The sequence below is a fragment of the Podarcis tiliguerta genome, assembly GCF_965153285.1.
Source record: "Podarcis tiliguerta genome assembly, chromosome: 5".
NCBI classification, from domain to species: Eukaryota; Metazoa; Chordata; class Lepidosauria; order Squamata; family Lacertidae; genus Podarcis; species Podarcis tiliguerta.
Window position 1 is genome coordinate 81,184,599 of NC_139538.1, and position 25,933 is coordinate 81,210,531.

Genomic DNA, 25,933 nt, shown 5'->3' on the forward strand with positions numbered 1-25,933 from the left:
TTGTTTGACTTATTCATGTTACATTTTTAGGTGTGCACTTTAGAGCATTCAGAGCCCTTCACATAAATCATATTGCTGACTTTAATTCTTATTACAACCGTATAATGTATGTCAGTAGTATTATCCTCATACTGCAGATGTGGTTTGCTAAAGAAGGTGATGGTCACCTACACTGAATCAGTCCATCAGGATTGAGTACAGATCCTCATAAAGTCTACACTTGCTGCAAACCTGAAAATGCTGGTACATAGTGTGTAATGTGGCACTTAGAGGCCTGTACATAGACACACAGGCAACAGGTTGCCCCCAAGATTTGGGGAAGGGGGTGGCTGGCATGCTCGTGTGACATCACACATATCTTCCAGTGCTGTGCAGGCCATTCAGGAACAGCCTAGCAGAAGGCTGCACTGGCCTGAGAAGTGTCAGGAGATGCTGCGTGTAACCTCAATCAACAGTTTGGCCTCCTCTGCCCTCTGATTATTTTGGGGGGTGAGGCTGAGCCCCCTGATAAGGAATATTGAGGGGGCTGACAACACCTCTTCTCCCTAGAGTTGCTGCGCTTGTGTTGGCAGGAGAGGCATTCTAAAAGTTGACTACCCTAGTGCTCCACTTCCTATTTCCCCATATATCCTGAGTCTAGTTTTGAATTCATTGCCTTCTTGGCTGTAACGTTTCTTGAGTCATTAAGATAGAGGCAGCTACAATCTGAATGGTATAAATGCACATATTGGCACGATCACATTTACAAATTTCTACACATTTTTGTTTGCACTTAATTTACCCCCTGATTGCAAATAAATAAATAATGATTCTATCCCCTTATGTATAAATGGCCCATGTCTGCTGAACATGCAATACTCTGATTAATGGAAAGGGCTGATATGGATCTTATTTCACTGTGGACTCTTAATTTGTTGGCAAAAATGTTAAGTACAAAGAGCAGGATACAGTCAATGCAACAGTATAACTCCTGATTCATGCCGAACAGTATAACTGTTCATGCCACAATGAAGTGTAAACTCCATGTAAACATAGGAATTTCAGAATGTTTGCTACATCTGTATTCTTATCTTTTTTTAAAAAAAAAAAAAGGTGAAAGAACAATGAGCTAAGATTCACTTTCTGCATATGCACTTTTTTGCACTTACCCATGTAAAGTACTACCATCATCCAAGTGCCAATTCAAATATACAGAAAATGACACAGCACAGACCAAGAAAGTCCTAAGCATCTTGGTATTGAGGCAGAAAATCCAAATGGTACCATCCCTCCCCCCTCTTCTAATATTCATGAGATTATTCTTTACATACACTTTGTTTTTAGAACGTTACTCTAAACATGGGTGTAGCTGGGGTGGGGCAGCTCTAACCCCCCCCCCCCCAGATCATGTAAAACAATAGAAATACTAACTGACCAATCACATCAGTCCTGTCCTCCCCAAAAGAGTCCCGCCCCTCCCTAACAAAGTCCTGCCCCCCTAACAAAAATCCTGGCTACGCCCATGACTCTAAACTTGAATTCACACAGTGGAGTTTCTTCCGCTTGTAAGAAATCTGGTTCCGAAAGCTAGATTATCATTTTTCCCCCTAAGAAAAATTTCTCACTGTTCTTGCACAGCATCTGCTCCTTGAAATAACTGTTTAAAAGAAAATTATCCAAATGAATAACCCATGTACACACACAATTTAGGCCCAGATGCAGAATTAAATTGAATGGAATAACAAAATGAAACAACAATATTTTTTGCATTACCCTAATTACACAAAAGCAAAACATTAAATTCAATGAAATTCCTCTTTACTTTGGTTGCTGGTATTTAATTTCATTGATTTAATCTGTATGTTATTAACAAAAACAACTTGATAAGATTCTGCAAAGTCTAAAAATCTGTGTGGCTGAGAGCAACCAAAATTTTCTTTCCAACCTTATTCCTACATTCAATTCTTCCCACATCCCACTTTTCTGCCTCATCAGATATCCAAGTATGAGGTTGTGGTTGAATAGGGCACAGGTACAAAACAACCAGGGTGCCCAAGATCAATTCCTATACAGTGGTACCTTGGTTTACCAACCTAGTTCGTTTCGGAAGTCCGTTCTTAAACTGAGGCGTGCTTTCCGTACTGAGGCCTCCCGCTGCCAGTGCCCTTCTACTATTCGGCTTCCGTTCATCTTCTGAGGCAAAGTTCACTAACCGGAACAGCTACTTCCAGTTTTGCAGAGTTCATTGTCCGAAGTGTTCATTAACAGGACTGTTCGAATCCGAGGTACCACTGTACTGCATAAGAGGAACAACTACATTTTTCAGGCCTGAGCATACTGGGAGTTGGGTCCTTTACATTGTGCCCAATTCCAACATTAGCTGCAATTTAATGCATGCCATTGTACCCATTCAGACATTGGCTTGGGATTGGGGTGCCAACTTTGGAAATGAATTTGTAGTGGGTGGTTTATTCTGGGGTCACCAGCAAGGGAGAGACTAGTGGAGTCTGGAGGCAGCAAAGATGGAATCCTGTTTTTTTTAAAAAAAATTAAAAAATCAAGGAGGAGAGGAAAGGTACTGCTCAAGAAAACTGTGCCCTTCACCCCCTATATGGATATGTCACACCCACAAGTATGGATGAAACATTGCATGATGTTCACACAGAAAAAGCACAGTACCTTTGGCAGTGTTAGAAAGCCTATTTTATTCAACGTATAAATTATAGCAGGAAAGCAATGAATGGACAGCATTGGGACCTGCCCATATGGAACTACCCTGAAAATCTAAAAGTTCTTAATATGAAGATATTTCAAAAGTAGTACCACTTTATGTGGTTTTGGGCTAGGGTTAAATGAATGGCAGAAGTGATCAGAGGTGGAAGCATCTGAAGGATGTGCAGAAGCCCCTGGATAAATTTCATGAATCTTTTAAAAACTTTTATGGCTGTCCTCAAAATTCCTCAGTTGCTTCTACTCTGCAAGTGCCTACAAATTAGCCTCAGAATTTCCTAACATTAATTACAATACCTTCTTATTCTAAAATAATGTTAGTCTATATTTTCAACTGTGCTTTTGGGCAAAGCATCCAAGCTCTTGAAGCCAATGGAATCCAGTTGCACTGAATGATAAAACATTCCCCCCCTAACTTAAATAGTAAACACCCAATGAATTCCTTGTATTTTGAAACGAACCTGCACAATCTGTAAATGCATTTGAAAATATGCTGCTGCACCATCTAGATCTACTAATAACATATCGCGAGCTACTTAGGGAGATTGGGGAAAATTATGTTAGCATGATGTTCTACTCAGCAGGAAGAGTGTGGAGTGCATTTTTTAATGATTTACCAGTTCTACTTGACTGAGCCTGCACCCTGTAAATGGATCATATGATCACTGATCACAAGTTAAACGGCCTTTTTTATTTGCATGGTATGAGCTGAAAGCCTCTTGTACAAAACCAGAGGCTCGTGTGCAGCTGTGTGTAAGACATGGCAAGGTTACATCCAACAGGCGGTTAATGGCTCACGCCAGCAAGCCTCCAGCTGAAAGGCGGCACATGAGGTTGAATATTAAAGATGTAGATAACTCTGCAGGTTGGAAGTTTGGGGTGTGTGTGTTAATCATCACTAAACACACTATTTTAACCAAAGGCAAAAATTAGTATTCTCTATCAACAAAAGAAGTCCAAAGAAAACACTTATCTACCTTCAGTAGTTCAAAGGTGAAACTATAAAAAGGATGTGCATTTAATGTTCACTTTTAAACTGCACAACCTGCCACTTTTCTGCAAAACAGCACACTTAATATATATACAGGCTTGACTACTGTAATTTGCTCTATGCAGGGCTGCCCGTGGAGATGTCCCAGAAACTCCAGCGGGTGCAGAGTGCTGCAGCGAGGCTTCTCACAGGGTCTCTGCCATGGGAGCATATTCACTCAGTGCTTTTCCAGCTGCATTGGCTCCCGGTGGAGTACAGGGTCAGATTTAAGGTGCTGGTTTTGACCTTTAAAGCCCTTCATGGCCTAGGATCCTCGTACCTACGGGACCACCTCTCCTGGTATGCCCCACGGAGGACCTTAAGGTCCATATATAGCAATACCCTAGAGGTCCCAGACCCTAAGGAAGTTAGAATAGCCTCAACCAGAGCCAGGGCCTTCTCAACACTGGCTCCGGCCTGGTGGAATGCTCTATCTCATGAGACCAGGGCCCTGCAGGATCTAATTTCTTTCCGCAGGGCCTGTAAGACAGAGTTGTTTCACCTGGCCTTTGGCTTAGAATCAGTTTCTTTTCCTTTCTCCTCCTATGAAGAGATTGCACCCTAATGTTTTAATGTTGTACCTTAATCTTTTAAATTGTATTTTAATTAACTTGTTTTTATTATTGGTTGTTAGCCACCCTGAGCCCGGTCTTGGCTGGGAAGGGTGGGATATAAATAAAATTATTATTATTATTATTATTATTATTATTATTATTATTATTATTATTATTATGTGATGTCACTTACATCAATCACTTAAGTCAGTTTTCTTCCTCCAGAGACCAATTTCCATATCAAGTTCTCTGCAAATGGTGGAGAATTCCTGGGCATCATGTAATGGGCATATTCAGTTCATGAGGGGCACTGACCAGTAGGGAAACATGAGGAATGTGAGCCTCATAGTAACTGACTTGATCCATACCTCCTGGAATAATATGTTGATCAGTACTTAGTTATCAACAAGCCTTCTCAATTCCTGATTCCCAAATGTCTTTCCTTACAGAATTTGGACTTCGATTCTTTTGTTGCTGACAGCTTTGTTTCCTGAGATGACAGAATGTTCATGAACATGCTAGGTCATCACACCAACTCAACCAATCAGTGTTAGAGGCTTCCCCATCACTAGCATAATGCAATATAATTATGCCATTCAAATGTTAAAAATGTTAAAATATTTAGAAACGTTTCAGTTGCTTGGAAACAGATTCTTATTCTAATGTAATTTTTTAAAAAAATAAATGCTAATAAATTTACATTGATCTGTATGCAAAATTAGGATTGTTTTTTGTTTTTTTAAACAATTCAAACTGATCCTTCTAAATGAAACTTCAACCCAGTAACAAGAGGCAAGAAAAACAACAGCTGTAAGGTTATTAACACATTAAGCCGCTAACAAATATTAGATGCAACAGTTTGATTTGAAAAGAGAGCCAAATAAAATGTCTTTGGACACTCAGTAAGTTCCAGTGTGTGTGATGATGCTTACTTCTAGATATGTGTGCAGAGGATGGCAGTCTCACACTTTGTAGGACATACAACCAGGATTTGTGGGGAAAGGTAGCTGATTAACTAAGTGGTGGGGTAGAACTGAAAATAATGCCAATATATTTCACATCTGCCAACCAATGCACCCCTTTGTTTTCAGATAGTACATGGATAAAAGGTAAAGGGACCACTGACCATTAGGTCCAGTCGTGACCGAGTCTGGGGTTGCAGTGCTCATGTCGCTTTATTGGCTGAGGGAGCCGGTGTACAGCTTCCAGGTCATGTGGCCAGCATGACTAAGCCGCTTCTGGTGAATCAGAGCAGCACACGGAAACGCCGTTTACCTTCCCACCGGAGCGGTACCTATTTATCTACTTGCACTGGTGTGCTTTCAAACTGCTAGGTTGGCAGGAGCAGGGACCGGGCAGTGGGAGCCCACCCTGTCACAGGGATTCGAACTGTTGACCTTCTGATCGGCAAGTCCTAGGTTCTGTGGTTTAACCCACAGTGCCACCCGCGTCCCTCAGTACATGGATAAATGAGTCTAAAAAGCGATACCATTTTTCATGGCCCTCTAGCAGCTATGGTAGCTCATTTACCAGAAGTAATGTATTTAGCATCAACTCTGGAAAGTGTACACTCAATTCTGACCAAATTAAGCCTCCTGGGCACACTGGTTGCCAGATGTGAATCCCCCCCCCCCCAGCTTTCCTATCCCACCTTAGCACATAGGTGAGAGCTAAGAGGGCACACTACCATTGTTTAACCTAACATGGGCCAATTCACTCAGGTATGATTGTGATTATTTAATTTCTATACCAGTTAAGGTATATAGCCTAAGGGCCAATTCGCACAAATCTAAGCTTTATTTAAAATATCCACACCTGGGAGCTGAAGCCAATCATTTTTCACTGATGAGTGCATCTCTATGGTGTAACTGTTTGCTGAAGTCTTGTTTATATTTTTTTAGTTATACACTGAACACAATGCAGGTGTAAACAGACAGAAAAAGGAGTAATAGATTAAATGGCCTGAGCTGCTCTGGTGAGGAGTATCCATGTCCAAAGAGACGTGTAATCACATATTTCACATTAGATAGAATTCAGAGAGAAAAGATTTGTGAACGCCAAAGTTGCTTCTGGAGTCGTATCATTAATGGTTTTTTCCTCAGAAGTAGCTGGGTGTGTTTTAACACTCCTGTTACATTTGCATCTATCTTAAGAAATTCCTACAAGGTCACCCAAGAGAAGCAGCCTTTAATTTCCAAAGGCTTATTTGCTTAAAGTAGGGTAAAGAATGTAATTAAAAGCAAATTAAACATAACTGCCTTTAATTCCCCAATTATATAGATATACTTTGCAGATACATATACACAGTCATTGGCTGCTATCATTTATATTCACACAGAATCCTCCTACCTCACAACTTCCTGGGCCTAGCAGCTGCAAGCCAGCCTGAATCTTGGATCAAAGATGAAACCTGAGGGAAAACACTTGTTTGCGTACACTGCAACTTCTCATGGTTCACAATTTCACAAGCAGCAGAGGAAACAGGACGGCGCTGGGCTAAGCTCCCCATTTAGTTTCCCCTGCCATTTCTAACCCCTCTCCCAGAATGTCCTTCACCCCAGTTTGGGGCTAGAAGAGCTGTAACTGTGGCCAGTTCTCCAAAGAATGCAGCTCAGTTTCCAGGGGATTAATGCAGGTGTGAAGAGAAACAGCTGTGGGAGTTCTTCCCCTTCACAATTTTGGCTCACCTTGTCAGCTGCTGCTGCTGCAGTTCCCATGCCACTTGGCTAACATGAGACCTGAGTGATAATGAACACAGTGGTACCTCAGGTTACATACGCTTCAGGTTACATATGCTTCAGGTTACAGACTCCGCTAACCCAGAAATATTACCTCGGGTTAAGAACTTTGCTTCAGGATGAGAACAGAAATCGTGCTCTGGCAACGTGGCGGCAGCGGGAGGCCCCATTAGCTAAAGTGGTGCTTCAGGTTAAGAACAGTTTCAGGTTAACAACAGACCTCCGGAACGAATTAAGTACTTAACCTGAGGTACCACTGTACATGGAACCAGGCTCCTTGTGGTCATGTCCAAGCTCCTTGTGGCCATGAAATTTTAATATCCTTGTGTGCTTTAACTTTTGTATGTTTTAATGTAGAGTTGTAGTTTCCCCCCCTGATTTTACGGTTACTTTTTTTTTTTTTGTAAACGGCTTTGAAGTGTTTTTTTTTTTAAACAAACAAGTGGTGTGTAAATTTTATGAAAAAAAGTAAAACATTAAATGGTCATTCAATCGGGATTCAGGCCTCATCATGGGACTGAAACTGCCTTGGTCGCACTGGTCGATGATCTCCGGCGGGCTAGGGACAAAAGTGAAAGCTGTTTCCTAGTTCTGCTGGATCTCTCAACGCCCTTTGATACCATCGACCACAACATCCTTCTGGACCGGCTAGAGGGGCTGAGAGCTGGGGGCACTGTTATACAGTGGTTCTGCTCCTTCCTCCTGGGTTGTGTTCAGAAATTGGGCAAGGGGATGTGTGTTCTGACCCCTGGGCTCTCACTTGTGGGGTGCCTTAGGCTTCCATCCTCTCCCCCATGCTTTTTAACATCTATATCAGTGGTGTCCAAACTTTTTTCAAAGAGGGCCAATAATTCAGTAATTCAGCTTTACTAGTAAACCGGAGGTTAAACTAACCCCTTTCCAGCCCTGGGAGGAGTGTGGAGAGTGTTTGTGTGACACACCTACACACTGCAGCCAACACACTAATGTGTTGCGACACACAGTTTGGAAAGCTCTGGTCTATGTGATGAGGCAAATGGCCAATTCAGAGTGAGGCAAATGAAACCAACTCTGAGTGAGAACAATGATTACTGAATAGGCAGTATGATTTCACTCCCCTTTGAAGCAGTTGCCTAAAGATTACCAAAGGGGGAGGTACTATTTGAAGCCATCTAAAATATTCACAAAAGTGCCCCCACATCCAAATGCTGGGAGGGAAATGTGAACAGTACATAACCCAATATGCCTCGATTCATTAATACTATCAGCATCACTAAAGGAAAAGTAGAAAAACTCAAATAATTTATCTCTTGAAACAAAATTTAAAAATTACTTTCAGTAGCACCTTAGAGACCAACTAAGTTTGTTATTGGTATGAGCTTTCGTGTGCATGAACATTTCTTCAGTGTTCACGAAAGCTCATACCAATAACAATCTTAGTTGGTCTCTAAGGTGCTACTGGAAGGAATTTTTTTATTTTGTTTCGACTACGGCAGACCAACACGGCTACCTACCTGTAATTTATCTCTCGGTCACTCCCTACTTCAAATATTTGTTTGGCAGCATTCCTTCTTTGAAATATTACTAAAAAGGGAGGAGGTGAGTTTGTGTGGTCCTTACAGCATTTGCTCTCCCTGTCTCCCATTATTTCCCCCCAGTTCCCTTAACAATCACAAACTATATAAGTGCAACCAGCAAATAATATATTAGCAGAAGGCAAGAAATTACCATACAACAATCAACACAGATTTAAGTGCAGTTCATAAAACATAGATGTGCAGTTATAAACAAGGGGAAGTTTGGTCCCGTCCCCCCCTTGTAAGGATACAGAAGTTAAGGAAAAGGGTTTTAGTTTTCACAATTAAATTTAATCCAGTAAATTTCAAGGAAATATCTAAAAGGATGGGTGAGCAGATATCTCCTGTTCTATTTTTCTAGACTTTTTCTTAATCTTTCTCTTCCCTATGTTCTGCTCTTCCTAAATTCTGGCACAACAAGCTGAATTTCTCAAATTAATTATGGAACTGGAGCATGTTATGCTTTCCATTCTTTGCTACATTGTTCAGTTCCTTCAGATTTTTTTGTGTCTCCGACCACCACCTCTGCATTGTCAACATCACTGATTAAATACTGTGTTCCCTGTCATGATCCCCACCCCAGCCCCACCATTCTGATGCATCAATAAATCATCAATAAATGCATCAATGTTATTCTCATGTGGTGCATGCAAATGCACATGAACATTAATAAATAGTAATAATAGTAATAATAACCTTGAGTCAAAAACTGGAAATGAAAATAAGACTTTAGTCCAAAGCATGTTTACTTGAAAGACATACCCTAAAAAAAACAAAAAACAAAAAACCAGTAAGCTTTACTTTAGAGAAAATAAATTTAAGGTGAGAGTGTTACTATTTTCCTCAGAAATCCCATCCCAGATAAGCACATTGGCCCCTCCAATATTTTTTCCTGCTGCTGAGCATATGAAAGGGGTGTCTGTGTGTGTCTGTGTGTGTTGCATAAAGGTTCTGAGAAGGAACTCCAAGGCAGACCTTACAGGATTGTATGTAATTTTGCCTGGGCAACAGTGTGTGTGTGTGTGTTTGTGTGTGTGATATTCCATACAATTCAGCAGCTCGGCAGGAGTTCCTTTGAATTGTGAGCAAGTTTATCATCACTAATATCAATTTCTTTGCCATCCCAAAGCAGTTCTAAACGACTATTTATAAATATTTCTCTAACCCACACCAAAAATGCCATCTAAAAACATTTGGCTTCCAAATGTGTGGTGTGATGTGCTACAAATGCCAGTTGCCCATGCTCTGTACCGCTAGCATTCTGAAGTGTTGCTGCCTGATTCACAATTGCTTAAAGTGAGAAAGACTCCCCCCACCGACATTTGACACAGAACTGAGCCAAGAAATGCAGCTGAAGCCAGTTCAAAGACAGTAGGATCCAGTAAAAAGCTGCTTCGAAATGCCTCAGTGCTTTCCATAAGTGAGCACATAAGGCTCGAGGAACATCCGCGAATTCAGTCTTTTGGCCTCCCAACCAGGGGAAAGGACTTGTGAAGGTGAATGGTTAGCAGACGAAGAGGTTATAAAAGAGACAAAACCAGGATAAAAATTAAATAAAAAGTAGCTGTCTTAAACTGTAATTGCACTTCTCTGCTGAGCATGCTTTCGGATATATAAATGTGATTTACCATCAGCTTGCAACTACAAATCAGGTCTTAAGAAACACTTGTGCTATGAAATTGTTTAATCTCATCAAGCTCTGCTTTCACAGCAAGCCATAAATCACAAAGTCTTTGTTATCATAGACCTCCATGAGCGCCTCTCAGGCAGGCAATGGATCGTGGGTATATATAATCCTGACTGCACAAACAGTGGGGTCGTTGCAAGCTGAAATACTTTCATAATAGCCACTGTGCAGCTGGTGGAACACAAGCCTATGATGGATATCTCATTTCCTACAGTCGGCATCTATTTCGAGCAAATTATTACCACATAAATTTCTTGTCAACAGAAACGGCCAATTAATTAAGTTAAAAATTTACTCGTGATCACATCTACAAACCAAATAGAACTGCAAGGCAATTTTCCAGTTACTGAATATACTGCAGGTCAGTTTAATGAATAATTTTTAACTTTGTCATAAACTCAAAGACAGGCTAATATCTGGAGGAACCTGAATGGAAAGCAGCTGCTGAGAGATTTACACATAATATATTTATGCAGATCCCGATTGTCGACATCTGGGGACAGGAATAAAACTTTATACAAATTATAGCAACATCTTCAGAGGAATGCACACTACCAGAATAATCACCCAAGTTTCCCCTCAAAAACCATTGCATTTCAAGTGTGTAACATGTTCAGGAAAGAACACTGGGTTGTTTCTATAGAGAGAGGAAAAAATAGCTATAATTGCATTAAACTCTTAAGCTGAATGGTTCATTATTGAGACTGAGAACTATAATGCGTAAAATGCTCACGATTATGCTCAAATTTACTTAACTTCCTGACATCTAATAGGACACTTTTTACTGAAAGTTATCACATGCAAATATCATTAGATAGCTGTTACTGTTAATAGGCGGGGAGATAACTAGGAATGCTTTTGTTTCGTCAAGATTAACAGAAATGTGCTTTTGCATTCTATAATCACAGTCATTTGAACATTTCCAAGAGTGCAAAATGGGACTGAAATTTAGAACTGTGGCCTCCATTTGAGCCCAAGTAGGCAAATTGATAAGAGCTATGAGTACAGCTACTGACTTTGGGTTATTATAGACATAAAACTGGCCTGCATGATAACAGGCCTCATTTGAGAACACTTCATAATTTTTATTTTAATCTTTTCCCAGAGTGAAAGCCCACACATATCTCCGTCACACACGCCATGTGATAACAAAAAGCAGGAGAAAGCTAATGGGATAAGGAGACTCTCACCTCCAGGTCAATGGTTCAAATTTATCCTGGGTAGCTACTGACAGAAAACAATTACCATCTGAAGGTTTTCTCTCTCTTTCTCTCTTATTTTATTTGCAACAGTAGCTAAACACAAATTCTAGGAACATCTCGGTAGTTTATTAACTATACAATATATAATATCAACATGTACTATCTCTTGGGTATTGAATTACTGTACTAGCCTGCAGTTTCATATGCATCACCCAAAGGGCATTCAGATAATCCAACATTCAAGTGGAAAAGAAACAAGTAGCAATGTCAAGAGGCCACATGGTGGAAGCATTTGGCATGAATTGAGCCCGTAGGGTGAAAATGGCTTTACCTGCCTGTTTTATGCCCCTAACTCTGGGGCACTCCTCTAGGGGACACAGGTACATGAATATTCCCCTGGGGAGCTGCACATTTGCCCACCAATGGAAATCATGGCCAAGCTACCAGACTGAGGGATAAACAGAGTTTGCTTGAAGCTGTGCTCTGTGCTGCATCTCAATAGGAACTCAGCCCACATTTCTTCTACTTCACCTTCTTACCACAAGAAAGGCCAAACTAGGCATAACATCGTTCATGTCATTTGGCTTTTTATGGCCGTCTTTTTACGGGGGGGGGGGGGGGATCTGGTATGGGGAAGGGAGGAGTCAGGCTGAGCCTGGCATGTGAAATGGCGGCATAAACTCTTTGGTCTGTCACATTCCTAATTGGAATCGCCCCTTCACTGGCTATTTGTCATGGGAGGTAAGCGTCTATTGGTGGCAATGACAGCCTTTCTTCCATTTTGAGCAACAGGCACAAAAGGGGTTAATTCCAGTAGGTGCCATTTTGGGGCAAAGTATTAAAGCTCCCAACCCCTGTGCCAACTGCTTTAGCCTGTCACAATAAATATATGTCTCAACCTGTCACGATTAAGCTACCCATAGCCTTAGAATTACCGTAGACAGTAGTACCCTGGGTTACAGACGCTTCAGGTTACAGACTCTGCTAACCCAGAAATAGTACCTTAGGTTAAAAACTTTGCTTCAGGATAAGAACAGAAATTGTGCGGCGGTGGCAGTGGGAGGCCCCATTAGCTAAAGTGGTACTTCAGGTTAAGAACACTTTCAGGTTAAGAACGGACCTCCGGAACAAATTAAGTTCTTAACCCGAGGTACCACTGTATATAAAAAACAAGTTGACATCTAGAGAACTCCTTCAGATGAGCCCAAGGAATTGAGTGTACCCTTTGGACAGCTGTATTCCCCACCAGCCCAGCCCACTGTCCCTTTGGACGTACCGTATGTGGCTGGCGGACATTCTCTTGGCCAGCTCTGTGAGATGTTGTACTGCTGTTGAAGAAGCAGCATAAAACACATGGATGAGGTGTGCTGCAGCTGAACCAGTGTTGTTTTATCTGTGGTTGCCGGTGAATTCAGTGGTTTCTCAAATATAATTTTAAAAAATACACTGCACATAGGCATGATGCAGTACCAAAACTTAAAATAAGCATTAAATACAGGGCTGAGAACAATAATGAATAAACAACCCTACAACCAATAAAGCAGGAGGATCTCACTGATGCAAGGGAAGTTTAAGGACATGTTGATGATTTACACTGAGATGGGTTGACATTCCTGTAAGCATGATACTCAAAAGCTCATTTCAGAAGCTTTAAGTTGTGCGGTCATTTCTCCTGATTTATGGTTATTTTATAGCATCGAGAAATGGGCACGGCAGAGTCGGCCATAGTTCTAAATGAAGTTAAGTGATGTCCTTGATACAGGATCCAGCTGTATAATCTAGCTTTATCACACAGATAGGGATAATTATTTTAAAGGCATTGGCTTACTTAATGTCAACCATAAATACAAACACAGACGTGGGGAGACTCACCATGCTAAAGCATTTGGGTAGATCAACTAGACTACAAGTAAATAGTTCCATTAAATATACGTGAATATTTAATATTTGTTGTTGATTTTTTAAAAATCAACTGCTTACAGAGCTTCCCATTTCATTTACACTCCTGACACACTAGGTCACAGACTTAGGACCCAGTTATATATTATGTTTATTGCATGCCTTGCAGCTGTATCAGGGGATTTTCAAAAATTATTCCTATGGGGGCGGCCAATTTCCAACAGGTCTGCTGTATGCAGGAAGGAGAGGTTTACATCTTCACTCCCCAGCCATGATGTAAAATTGCAACAGAAAACTGCTGCGAGGGAAAGGTCCCATTGCCATGAGTAATACTATTTCAGGAACCTATGTGAATGGAGATCAAGCTCTGATCATGGACCTCAGGTTCATATGCACCTCCCACTCTGACTATTCTGTGCATAAAACATAGAGCCTGAAATGGGAGGTACCATGTTTATTTGAATTCAAGGCATCTCTCTGACCCTGTAATATGAATCCTGCTTTCAAGGAGAATTACAGATATTGTACATTCAAGTGAGTGTACTCCCCCCCCCTACTCAGGAATTACATAAACAGGATGGGAAGGGGTGGATCCAGGAGAATCTGCTCCTTATCACCCCACGAATAGACATATCTGAGTGTTATTCTGACACGCACACTCCCCCAAATGGCAGATGTGTAACTTTGGGTTATGCCTCAGTTTTATCAGGAATTATTCTGCATTTCCCTCTGGTTTCAGCCTTAATGAAATACAGCCACCTGCCATTTCTCAATTTACACATGGTTATCTATTTGTTATACTTAACAACCACATAAAGGAGGTTCCTTCCTTTAAAAAGGTAAAGCACCTTTACATACATTGTTACCTCTTCTTCCTATCATGGGGTCTACTGTCTGCCTCCCAGAAAAGTGTAGATTACACTGAAAAGTATAGATTACAATAGTCCAATGGTAACTACAAACCTGAAGTGACAAGTCAAGTGGTTGCTTCCTTTGGATCTAAGAAAACAAACAAAAACCGGTCACAATAAACTGGTGCAGACTGCAGTTGACAACTTGTTTACTCTGGGTTAATTTCATTCATGTCAACTGGAATGTTCTTCAGGTCTCAAAATTTGACAGAAAATTTCAAGAGTTTCTCAGGGACTTCAAGGGAAGAAGCAAAGGGGCAGACCAGAACCCAGGAGGCAGTCTATTTTCCATTTCTCTTCACTTCCCATGTCCTATTAGCTTCACTCCTGAAGAACTCAACACAGCTAGGCCCTTCTGCTGACCCTACAAGACCTGCCCTCTGCTCCTACCACTAGGGTATGCTTCTACCATACTGTCTCTACCCTCTGATCTGGCAGGCACCATCTTGGAGCTGCCAGATTGTGCCTCCTCGGTCTGAGAAAGGCCTAAGTGCTTTGCATGGGTGGTATGTGGCGGCCTTATGCCACAAACCATGGCTATGCAAGCCAATGCAGATGTAACATGGGTCATGAGACAACTTGCACTTCCCCCCAGCTCCTCCCTTCTTGCACACAACTCCCCCACTGGCTAAGATCATACATTATGCAAGTTGTTCCTGATGCAACCCCTAACCAAAGACAAAGCATGGGGAGGGCTGGGAAATATGTGTGAGTGAAGTACCTGGCCCCACAGCCTGTTCCCAGCCCCTTGTTCCTGGGTTCCTAGTCTGGAATGTTAGTCCAGCATAATTCTAGGAAAGCCCATTAAAAATAAGTATAAAAAGGCAGACTAGTTTGAAGTTCTCAACAAGCACAAAGTTCCTTATAATGAACCAGCACGTACCATTCAGCACTTGGCCTCTGAGGGTATCAAGCATATTTTTAACTTATATAAAAAAAATAGTCCATGGGTGCAGACCTGGGCGCGAACACACATACATGTACATACACACATTGCTTGAAAGCTGTGAACACTGAAAAAAAAAGTGCAGCTGCCTCAAGTGACATAGAGGATAACTGTCATTGGAATTAATAGGATTTGAATGTTTCGGAATTGCCAAAAGATTCCTTCACTTTTTGAAGGGTGTCTGATTCCTGCTGTGAATCAGACTAAGTGCCTGATTATTTGATGGAAACGTTGAGGATATTTCAGTATATGGTTGACTAACGCTCATTTAAATGCATGGAATATATATATTAGTCTGACAGAGCTGCAAACACAAGGCAGGCATTGGACGTTTTTTCTTTTGTTCTGTTCTATTTTCTTCAGCTGTTCCCCATTACCCCCACTACAGCAGACAGCTGACGTTGCATCATGGCTAAGCAAATGAGCTCTGAATGAAGAGATCCCTCACTCAAATGCTTAATTTCAGCCATGGACTCAGTTGACGTCCGTAGGAAAATCACAACACGAATACTGGCCTACCTTATAGAACTTTTGGAAACACGACTGAGACAAACATTTTATGCTCTAAAAATGTTAATTGCAATTATTATCCTCCCTTCTCACCCACAATGAAGGGGAACTGACTGGTAAACCATGTGAGAAGTTCTACTGCAAATAATAATAATTATGATTATTATTATGGAAGGCGACAAGAACTAGAAACAGACTGACAGTTAGAAAGGTGGGATGTTTTCATTGGATGTTTTTAAGCAGAGCGATAGGATTAGAGGACCCTTGGTGTCCCTTACGACTCTACAATGTTCTATGTTTCTATTACCCTTTCACCCCTAGCCTTCTCAGGGCAGGCAAAATCCAACACTAGCTTTAGGAAGGCTTTATCTTTATAGCGTAGTTGTGTTTGCAGTAGCTATTCTATTCTCACACCAGGGTTTCCTCTAGTAAACCCTCCAAAAGAGAAAAAGTAGGTGTGCTCTAAACACTAGCAACCTGTGCCTAGGTACCCTGATTGGTCACAGCTTCAGCGTCTACAAATATGCATATACCCTTCACATTTTACACACAAGTTGAAGAGATGTGCATCAACAGCCGTACTTCCAGATCTACTGGAACTTTGGAGCCTACCTCATATCCAGGCACATAGGTGTACCATAGAGAATCAGTTTTGCATGGTTTGATCTTTCTGTTACTGTAACAGGACTAGGCCTCATGACCCATCATATGTTGCCTCATCCTGGAACTCAAGAGGCTCATCTTCCCAGCCACCAGGCATACAGGGAACTCAGGAAAAGTGCACCAAAAGCCCTCCCATGCTGGCTGCCAGCCCATTGTAAGCTGGCCCCATGCACCCATGGCCGTGTATTCAGGTTTTGGCATGGATAGCTTTATTGCAGTGGTATGTAAAATACTGAATCCCAAAGTGTGACGGTGGATGCAGACAACCTGCTCATACTGTTTCATAGTGAAACAGTGGGAGGGGACCATGCATGTAGCAGAAAGAAAGCAAACACATGCAGCTCTTCCCATTTTCTCTTTGCATCCCAAGGCAGAAATTCTCCAGCACGTATGAAAAACAAAACCACACACTGAAAACACTGGATACAAATCATTCTAACAGCATGAACAATACCAGGCTGAAATAAGCCAATAATGTTTCCTCAAAATAAACGACATGCAGTTTGAAGATCAGATTAAAAACATATGAACCTGAAATCATTTTATTGATGACTATTCAGTATATATTCCAACATTCCACTCTCTGGGGAGCAAGCAAGAAAGAAGACAGGACAACGAAAGAATTTGCTGGACAAATCCCAGTGTGCACTGTGAATATGCTGCTTAATTTTCTGTTTACTAAAATTGAGCATGTAAAGATCAGACCATTGTGACCATCGGCACGCACACATACACACACAGACACCTCCTGAAACACAATCAGCCCTTCTCCAAATGGGAGATCTGGGGGGGGGGGGACTCTAGCATTCCCCTCCCAAGGCCATGAAGAGGCCAGTGTGCAGTTGCCATACACTATACACAAAACATTTAATTTATAATAGTTAGAATCTGGCTCTTGACCAAGCTGAAAGAACTATGTCTTATTTCACTTGCTCTTGAGTATGTCTCTTTTGGAGATAAATGGCTGTGCGGTTTGCCAGTTCTCTCTTCTGTTTGGCGTTTTGTTTAGCTCCCCTTGTGACAAGCCAAGAGTTGATGCATCTGCTTGAATGTGTAATATACATCTTTGGTCAACTTAGCTTTTTTCCTTGACAATATTATGTCAAACAATCACATCACAACTGGCTCTGATCTCTTTGTTGTTAGCTAATAAATTAAAGACTATTTATTATCTGCAATCCTTTTTTCCCCCTTTTAATGGTGACACATTTGTGGTGAATTATGGGGCAGCTTTATAAACTAGGCTGTGGGCCAGAATCGGCCCCGGCGTTCATGTGAATGTTCCATCTCCCACTTGGCCTCCCAGCCTGGTGGTAAATCAAGGCAGCTGTCACAGCACACTAAGTTAGTGTGCGTCATCGGGGAAAGCAGGAAGCACTGGGGGTATAATTCTGTCCATCAAACTAATATGTTATATCAGTAGCTTTGTAATCTTCAGCAATAAGTTATGGGAAGTGACACCTAAGAATTCACTTTGAAAGCAACATGTTCCTCAGACCTTAAGCCAAAACAGACCCATTCCGCAGCAAGGGATTCTCTGTTTATATGAATGGATTTGTTGTTGCAGCTACAAGTCCTGTCCCATATCAATGGTTGCCATATTGTAGACATTCCACAGCAAACTCTTCCCTCTGCTCAGAGTCTTTCCAGTAGACACTGTAAAGCCTGAAAACACAAATTCCTTCTTTTCTTTCTTGGTCTTCATCTTTCTTTCTCTTCCTCCACCCCCACCCCCCAATTTAAAAGAAAAATCATCTCCACTCTTTCTGTAACCTCCAGTAGCAGGCTAGATAAATATACCACTTGAATGTTATCATGACAAACTGAACTTCTGACATACAGGAATGAATGGGTGGCCTATTTCTCTTGTCCGTCCCCCTCTCCCCCTTTTCAACCTTTGCCTTGACAAATGTGGGAAATGACTGAGGACAACAGCAGAAAACACGCACACAACATATAGAGAACTGGCAGTTTTTGTTTTTGTTTTTAATGCCCATTGTTCACATGACCCTGAAATAAGAAAAATACAAAGCTTCACAAGAGTTGAAGTTTGCTCTCTACTACTGCTATTATTTTTAGTGAGTTATTTAACAAGATCACTGAAGACTGAGAAGATAGGAATGTGGTGGTAGTAGTAGTAGTAAAGGTAAAGGGACCCCTGACCGTTAGGTCAAGTTGTGGACGACTCTGGGGTTGCGGTGCTCATCTCGCTTTACTGGCCCAGGGAGTCAGCGTACAGCTTCTGGGTCATGTGGTGAACTAAAGCAGTTCACGGAGACACTGTTTACCTTCCCGCCGGAGCAGTACCTATTTATCTACTTGCACTTTGATGTGCTTTTGAACTGCTAGGTTGGCAGGAGCAGGGACTGAGCAATGGGAGCTCACATCGTCGCAGGGATTTGAACCGTCAAACTTCTGATCGGCAAGCCCTAGTAATAATAATAATAATAATAAGTAATCTAAATTGACATACAGATTATGTGATGTCTCAATTCAAGCTAGTGTGTCCTATGCAGCAAAGGAGAAAATCAGATGTACAAACAAATGTCTTGAACAAGGAACAAGTCAGCAAAAATCTTGCTGGAGCTGTTAAAATAAGAAGAAAGAAGCAGCTTGCTGTGCATGTTTTGATATAGTTAAGCCAGCTGCCCAGACTGTACTCCTGAATGGAGAATGTGAGCAAATTTTGGTTACTGTATTTTCAACAAGCAAAAGACAATAAGCAATAGCCCAGGATAAATAGCCAATGAGTGCTTTGGGGGTCAATAAGCAATAGTGAAAATGCATATATGCATATCTTGAAAAACGTTATGTGTAATGCTGTGGAAGGAAGAAATATTGGGGTGGCTGGATAGGAAACTGGGAGGTACACTGTGCCTCTGCAGCCTTCCCCTGCTTACAGCAGCCTCTGCAAGTCCAACTGAAGGAGCTCCAGAAATGCATATTGCTAGCTGACAACAGATGCTGCTGCCAAAAGAGAAAAATGGCAAACAGTCTCCTGCCTGTGCATACACAGAAGTACTCTGCATGCACAGACAGTTCCTCTGTGGATCCCAGCCAGCATCATTTAATGTGGCATGTGCCAAGAAGATTCAATTTTTAAAACCACATAACAATGACCAAACTGTGTGCCCCCACCTCTATAGGTAAACACTCTGACAAAACAGCAATGTTAGCTGAAGCTATTGCAAATTTAAATTCAGCCCAAGGGAAGACTTTGAACCATTCATGTTTTAAAACTTGCAATAAAAAACCCCAAAACAAAACCCAAAAGTATCGGCTTAATGGTTAGCCAACATCTTGTTTCGTAAGGTCAGAAATAACTATCTGGAGGTTAATGTACTGGACCTGAGACTTCTATTAAATGCCAAGCTTTGAATTACTTTGTACAAGTGATTTGGCCTCCCTGTGCCTAGATTTCCAGCTTCTAAAACAAGAATGAAGAATAACTGCAGCTTTGAAAGGTGAGACATTTGACTCACAAGAACAACTATAGCCCCGCTAAGGCTTATAGATACATTTAAAGTCATTTGCAATGTCAGATTTCAGAGTTTTAAGTTCTTTCCCTAGAATTCACAAAAAGGCAGAATTTTATTGAATATAGAGATACCAACAAAGCCAAATATTACTCAGAATATTCTGGCATTTATCATCAAAATGTGCAATTTTTGTCAAACCTACTGTGAACATTCATCTTGCAACTGAGTACTGCAACCCTCTGTGCCTGATTTCCACTGCAATGATGAATGTGCCAGCAAGACCTACATTCTATGTGAACATTTAAACCAACATTTAGAGGAGTTTTGTTTATCACAAAAAGAGCTTGGGGTCAAATTCTTGATTGTGTCCATAGAAAAGCAAGCAAAGTCACTTAGAACCGCAAACTGAGATTTATGCTGAATTTCTTCAAGATCAAGTTGAATGGCCTCTGTTTTCAAACGTTCACAATGATGCTTTTCCAGTTGGCCAACAAGCAGCAGGAGTAGCATTTTGAACACCCTGCTTTACACCTCTCCCTCCATTTTACTTGGTCTTCTGTTTTAGAATCATGGACCATAGATCTCCAGGGTATGGCAGGACCCATATGAAGATATTGCTGGTCAGACCGTGGTAAGTACTGAAGACATTGATGAACTGTAGACTGTGTGAATATCAACACACCCCAGGTGAAGGCTATGGGATGATACATACTTCCTGAACAATGCTCTGATAATTTATTTATTCTCAAATATAAGTCCTAAATGGAAATATGACTAATTAACAAAATGCCAAACAAATGGCTATACAAACAGCAAACTCAACAAAAACAGTGAATAAGTGTGCATGAATCGAATATTCTTCTATTGTTTATTACTATAAATCACGGCTTGAGTAAAGGTTGTAACTTAATATGACAGGAGATCTCCATTTTGAACTTTATTGACACCTATACCAGTCTTATCTCAAAGGTGTCCTGGAAGGCATACAGGAGACATTCTGAATTCCTAATACTTTATGTATAGATCCGCACTTGTAACCTAGTTAACAGCAAAATCTTTATCAACACCTGTTAAAGAGTAGCTGCTACCTGGGGTTGCCAACTTGAATAAAATATTGGGGGGGGGGCAAGTGAGCCCTGCTGCACATAGTTGATCACATGATACTGCACACACACCCCATTTGAATGGCACTGCCCATCAACTCTGGGGGGCATGGCCTCCTCAAATATTTTATTGGGGGGATGAAAGGACTGCAAGCTCTAGGAGTTGGCTCCTATGGTTGCCACTAAGATAGATTAGTCATTGCCCACTTGGATTATTTTATTTCAACTTTTAATGAAGCAGAATAAAAATAGGGAAATATGCAGGAAACTCTAGGGAGACACAACAGAACGATAGAAATATTGGAAGTATAGGAATTGCTCCTCTCAAGCCCATTCCATTAGGATGAATTGGCTAAAATTAGTACAAAAACCCTGGATTTTCAATGGCTCCAAGCTCCAACAAGGAACTTCACCTTACTCAACTCAATCAAGGAACCAACACACACTTTGCCTTAAGGACAGGTATACCCTTCCCCCTCCGTTTCTTGTCTTGCTGTTAGTGTGGGTTCTGTGGCAAAATGGTCACATACACTTTCTGTAGGCTTTTAAGAACAGTTAGGGATTCTTTCACTCTTTAGATCAAGGGGTGTTTGTATATATATTCTGTAGGTTTTGCTGTCTGCTTAAATTGTAATTTTGCTGTCTGAAGCAACATACACAAACACACATACAGAGAGAGAGAGAGAGAGAAAGGAAGGAAGGAATGAATGAAGGAAGGAAGGAAGGAAGGAAGGAAGGAAGGAAGAGAGAGAGAGAGAGTTATTTTCCTTTAATGTACTAAACTAATCTTTCTTTACTCCTTTTGTGTGAGAACTTATTGTGGGCATAAGGTTACATGTAAACACATATTTATAATGAACATACATCATAACTCTAGCAAAAGATCCTAAACCTCTTGGTAGTGTGCGTATGAATACATGTGACTGCTGGACACGCATATGCGTTCAGACACATGCATAATAACACAGCCTTAACACAAAAACAACACACCCACCCAATAAAAACTCTCTGAAGTATAAAAGTTTTTCTTTCTCTCTCTCATCTTTCGGAAAACTTCAGTAAACTAATTAGGCAGGTGGTAGTTCAAGGAGGGGACCACCACAGAAAAGCCTCTGCTCCCCATTGCCATCCATTTTACCAAGAGCAACAGCGCTCAGAGCAGAATCTACTCTCTGTAGTTCTCAGAGGCAAGAAGGGAAGGCATGGTTTGTAGGAATCCCAGTTAATAAGAAGTCTGGGCAACCCAGCACGGTTTGAAAGGAAAGAAGTAAATCTAACTATTTCCACAACAGGGACTATACTTGGCTTCCTCAAAAGCATATTGTTTCAATCCTATACACGCTCTGACACTGTAATACAACTGTCAACTTCTCCTTTCTGTCTAATATAAACAGAGAGAATTAGAAAGAACAAACAGCAGTTGAGTTAATCCTTTGCTTCATAAGTCTTCTGCTGACTTCATGATCTTCAGCTAGTTCTTGCCTATTTGTAAATGTTGTGAGGGCTAAACTGCATTGACACAGCAAGCTGGACCACAATTCCATAGAGAGCTTTGGGATTAGAGTGACTTCCACTCTACTCATTCCTGCTAATTTCTTTCCTGTAAATAATGAAATGTATAAGACCTGCGAATTTGCGCCAAGTCAGACACACAATACCCAGCCCATATTGTTTAAATAAGCCTCGCAGAGTGGAGGCTACACACAAGTCCTGAGAGGTTTTCCATTTCATTTCTCATGTAAGTTTTCATTTTCCACTGCCCAGCCACTTCATAAAGTACTGCAACTTTGCTTTAGTGAAAAGGTTAGCTTTGCTAGCAAAGAAAGCTTCTGCAGTGGTTAAGAGACTGAGCTATGAACCAGAAAAACCCAGATTCAAATCTTGCCCCAGCCAAGAAATCACTAAATCTGTGCCAAGGCATGCTCTCTCGGCCTGCTCCTCCTGTCTACCATGTGAGCACAACACTGGCTAAATTTCCAGAGATGTAAAGATTACTGAGGATATTATATGTTTGAATTCTATAAATATCAAAAGTTTACACATCATAGCATCCAAGATACAGCTATTGGTTACTGCCCTGTAATCATAACCAGATATGTCAAATTGTGTCCAGACAAAACAAAGTCTGACATTTGTGCTTGACATTGAAAACTACAATTGTGTGGCATGGATAAGTGCAGCCTCACCTACTGGACCCACCTCCATTGCTGTGCCCCCTTCATCAAGGGCATGTATGCAGAGGGGAGCCTGCTGGGTGCACACAGGAATCTCTGTAATGTAGAACTACATGAACCACACACCCAAACAGAGCTAGACTAACAAGCCTATTGCCTATACTGAGCTTCTGGTTATAGGATGCGAACAGAAACAACATAAAGATTATTTAGATTGGTTAACAGGCAGGTGCTGGTTGACAGAAATGGATTAATCAGTGGACATTCCAGCAGAAAGGTGCATGTTAAACATGGAGCTTACATACACTCTGCTATGTCTCAGAACTGAAATGCTTTTCAGGAAAAAGAGAACCTAAAGTCTTTTGTGGTGTTCTGTATACTGTATTTCACATTTCAAGGCCCTCTGTTTACACATTGCTCCTCATACTGGAGATCACTGTCCTTCCCAGGGGTTAGGGGTTCATCCACTAAAGGAGATCTGGACTCGCATGGTGAGACGAACCTATTGTTTTATTTCTTTGGATGACAATGCAGACTATGTTGTTGTGGTTAGGGTGAGTTGAAAGAAGGATTGACATAAATACTGGCAGGATGAGATTGACATCTTGCATATCCCATTGCCCAGTAGACATGTATAATATCCAAGGGATTTTGGAAAAATGCACAGGGCAGTATCAATTGGTTAGTGTGCCCATAGGCTGGTCAACGTATTCTTGTGGACTGCTCAAAGAACATACAAAATGCATTAGAAGATAATGTATTACACTAAGTATTGCTGAACTGAAGTATTCGGTCTAGCAATTTTCAGACATTTCAGTAAGGTGTGAATTAATTGTCCTCTAAAGGTTGGGTTAAACTTTAAGGGGCAAAAAATATTCTTACACTTGGCGGGGCAGCTGTTTTTTCACATTTTCTATAAACAAGCAGCGTACCAACTGTGCATTTTGAGTCTAGGCATGTGGATCCTTACACACTCATTTTGATCAACACACAATGGATGAAGCCTGTAAGCATTCTCCTCCACACATTCATTTCTACTCTGTTTAACTATCTCCACAGATTTACAATCTTCAAGGAACCATACATCATCTACATAAAAAATGAAATTCCCTAGCAACACTTTTTTCCCTTAAAAAAAAAGCTGCTTTACTTTTCCAAACCACTGTCCATTATTCATGTGTTAAGTGGGGGACAGATCTGGAAGTAAAATGAAACACAAAAACACCTTGAAAGACAATTAGTTTTAACTAATTCACATCTGAAGACAGAGAACAAACTTTTGTTACAACAGCTTTCAAAAAATAAATTTCTTCAAAACCTTGTCAGAGACCAGATGTATCCTAGTTACCATTACATAATGCACAATGTTTCACTTGTATAAAATAGAAGATAAGGGCCCAGGGGAAAATACAGTATACACTCCTTTAAAGATGTTGCTAATGCCTTCAGATTGGGCGCCTGAGTGAAATAAGTGTTTTCAAAATGTAGAAATGGGTTGAAAGGCAGGGTTGGGCTGTCACTGCTGGACTCAACAGAGCCTTGTTTCAAACTTTTTCCAGAATTGATGAAAATTGCAGCCATGTTAATAGAATTCCATTTACCAGCAGCAATGTTCTGAATGTTCTTCCCACACAGGTCCACTAGTTTGCATGGGGACACTGGCAAGGTGATTCCCACTCAGTCCAGTAAACCCATGCCAGGATAGCATTAAAACACAATAAATGCATGAACTGGAGCCCAATCATGTGGTTAGCATCTCTTTCACACAGAGGATCATTTGAATCAGGTCTTCATTTGTTATGCATCCAAGGCTGGATCTGGACATATCAATGAAGCGTTTCAGTTAAACGCGTTGCAAACTTTGAATGAGAAATCGGGTAAGCAAAAACGGAACCCCACAGCGCCATCTGGTGTCACAGTGTTAGAATGCATAAACAATACATATAAAGTGTTTTTTCTTTCCCAGTGTAGCTGAGTCCTATGTCAAGTGTGGAGAACCTTCGGTCCTCCAGATGTTGTTGAACTACAACACCTGTCAACCCTGGCCACTGGCTGATGGAAGTTGTAGTTCAGCAACATCTGGAGGGTCAAAGGTTTCCCCACTCCTGATCTAAGTGGTATGTAACATCAAAAAAGGAGTGAGAGGAGTATGGAATGTTTGCATTTCAGAACTGCCTTTCTGGTTCCGACCAGTCCAGACACGTATTCTGTTTTCCAACAGGGAGCACTTACAAGTCTGCTTCTGAGATAACTGAGGGAATTACCGAGGAAAACATGGACTTCCTTTTGTTTGTCTCTAGCCCCTGGTATTCAGAACTATACAATTCTATACTGTGGAAAGTGGAAATTATCTGACCAAGAGTTCATTTACTTTGTGCAAATCCTATATAAACCAGGGCATGAACTTTAAATTAAGAGGGTATTCTTAGCTAATTTATGAGGTTTTAATGGGAAAGCAAGTGATAAGTTTCGTTATGGGATGTTCAACATATTATCAGTTTAAACCTGTTTTTCCTCCAGTGAACTCAAGGGAGAATATCAGCTGTAGAGTGATAAAGCAGCTATTAAATATGTATATGTATATGTATATGTATATGTATATACATGTCAGATAGCATGCTGCCCTTTTTATTAGGATCAGCTGACAGTGACAGAATAAGAAGCTAGTAAAAAATGGTTTAGTGGTTATGACATTGGGCTTTGGCTGAAGACCTGGGTTCATTTTCCTATCAGCTATGAAGTTCATCTTGAGACAGTCACTGCCTGAGCCTA

General features: G+C 41.0%; 1 protein-coding gene and 1 long non-coding RNA gene across 2 annotated transcripts in view; one reads left to right on the forward strand and one right to left on the reverse strand.

The window, feature by feature from the left end:
• LRMDA (leucine rich melanocyte differentiation associated) overlaps positions 1-25,933 on the reverse strand; it is a 740,402-nt gene that overhangs the window by 149,378 nt on the left and 565,091 nt on the right. The window lies entirely within an intron of this gene.
• LOC310677589 lies at positions 19,839-24,272 on the forward strand. The gene is made up of 3 exons (XR_014511308.1): positions 19,839-19,869; positions 20,450-20,515; positions 24,221-24,272. It is a non-coding gene; the product is annotated as an uncharacterized lncRNA (long non-coding RNA).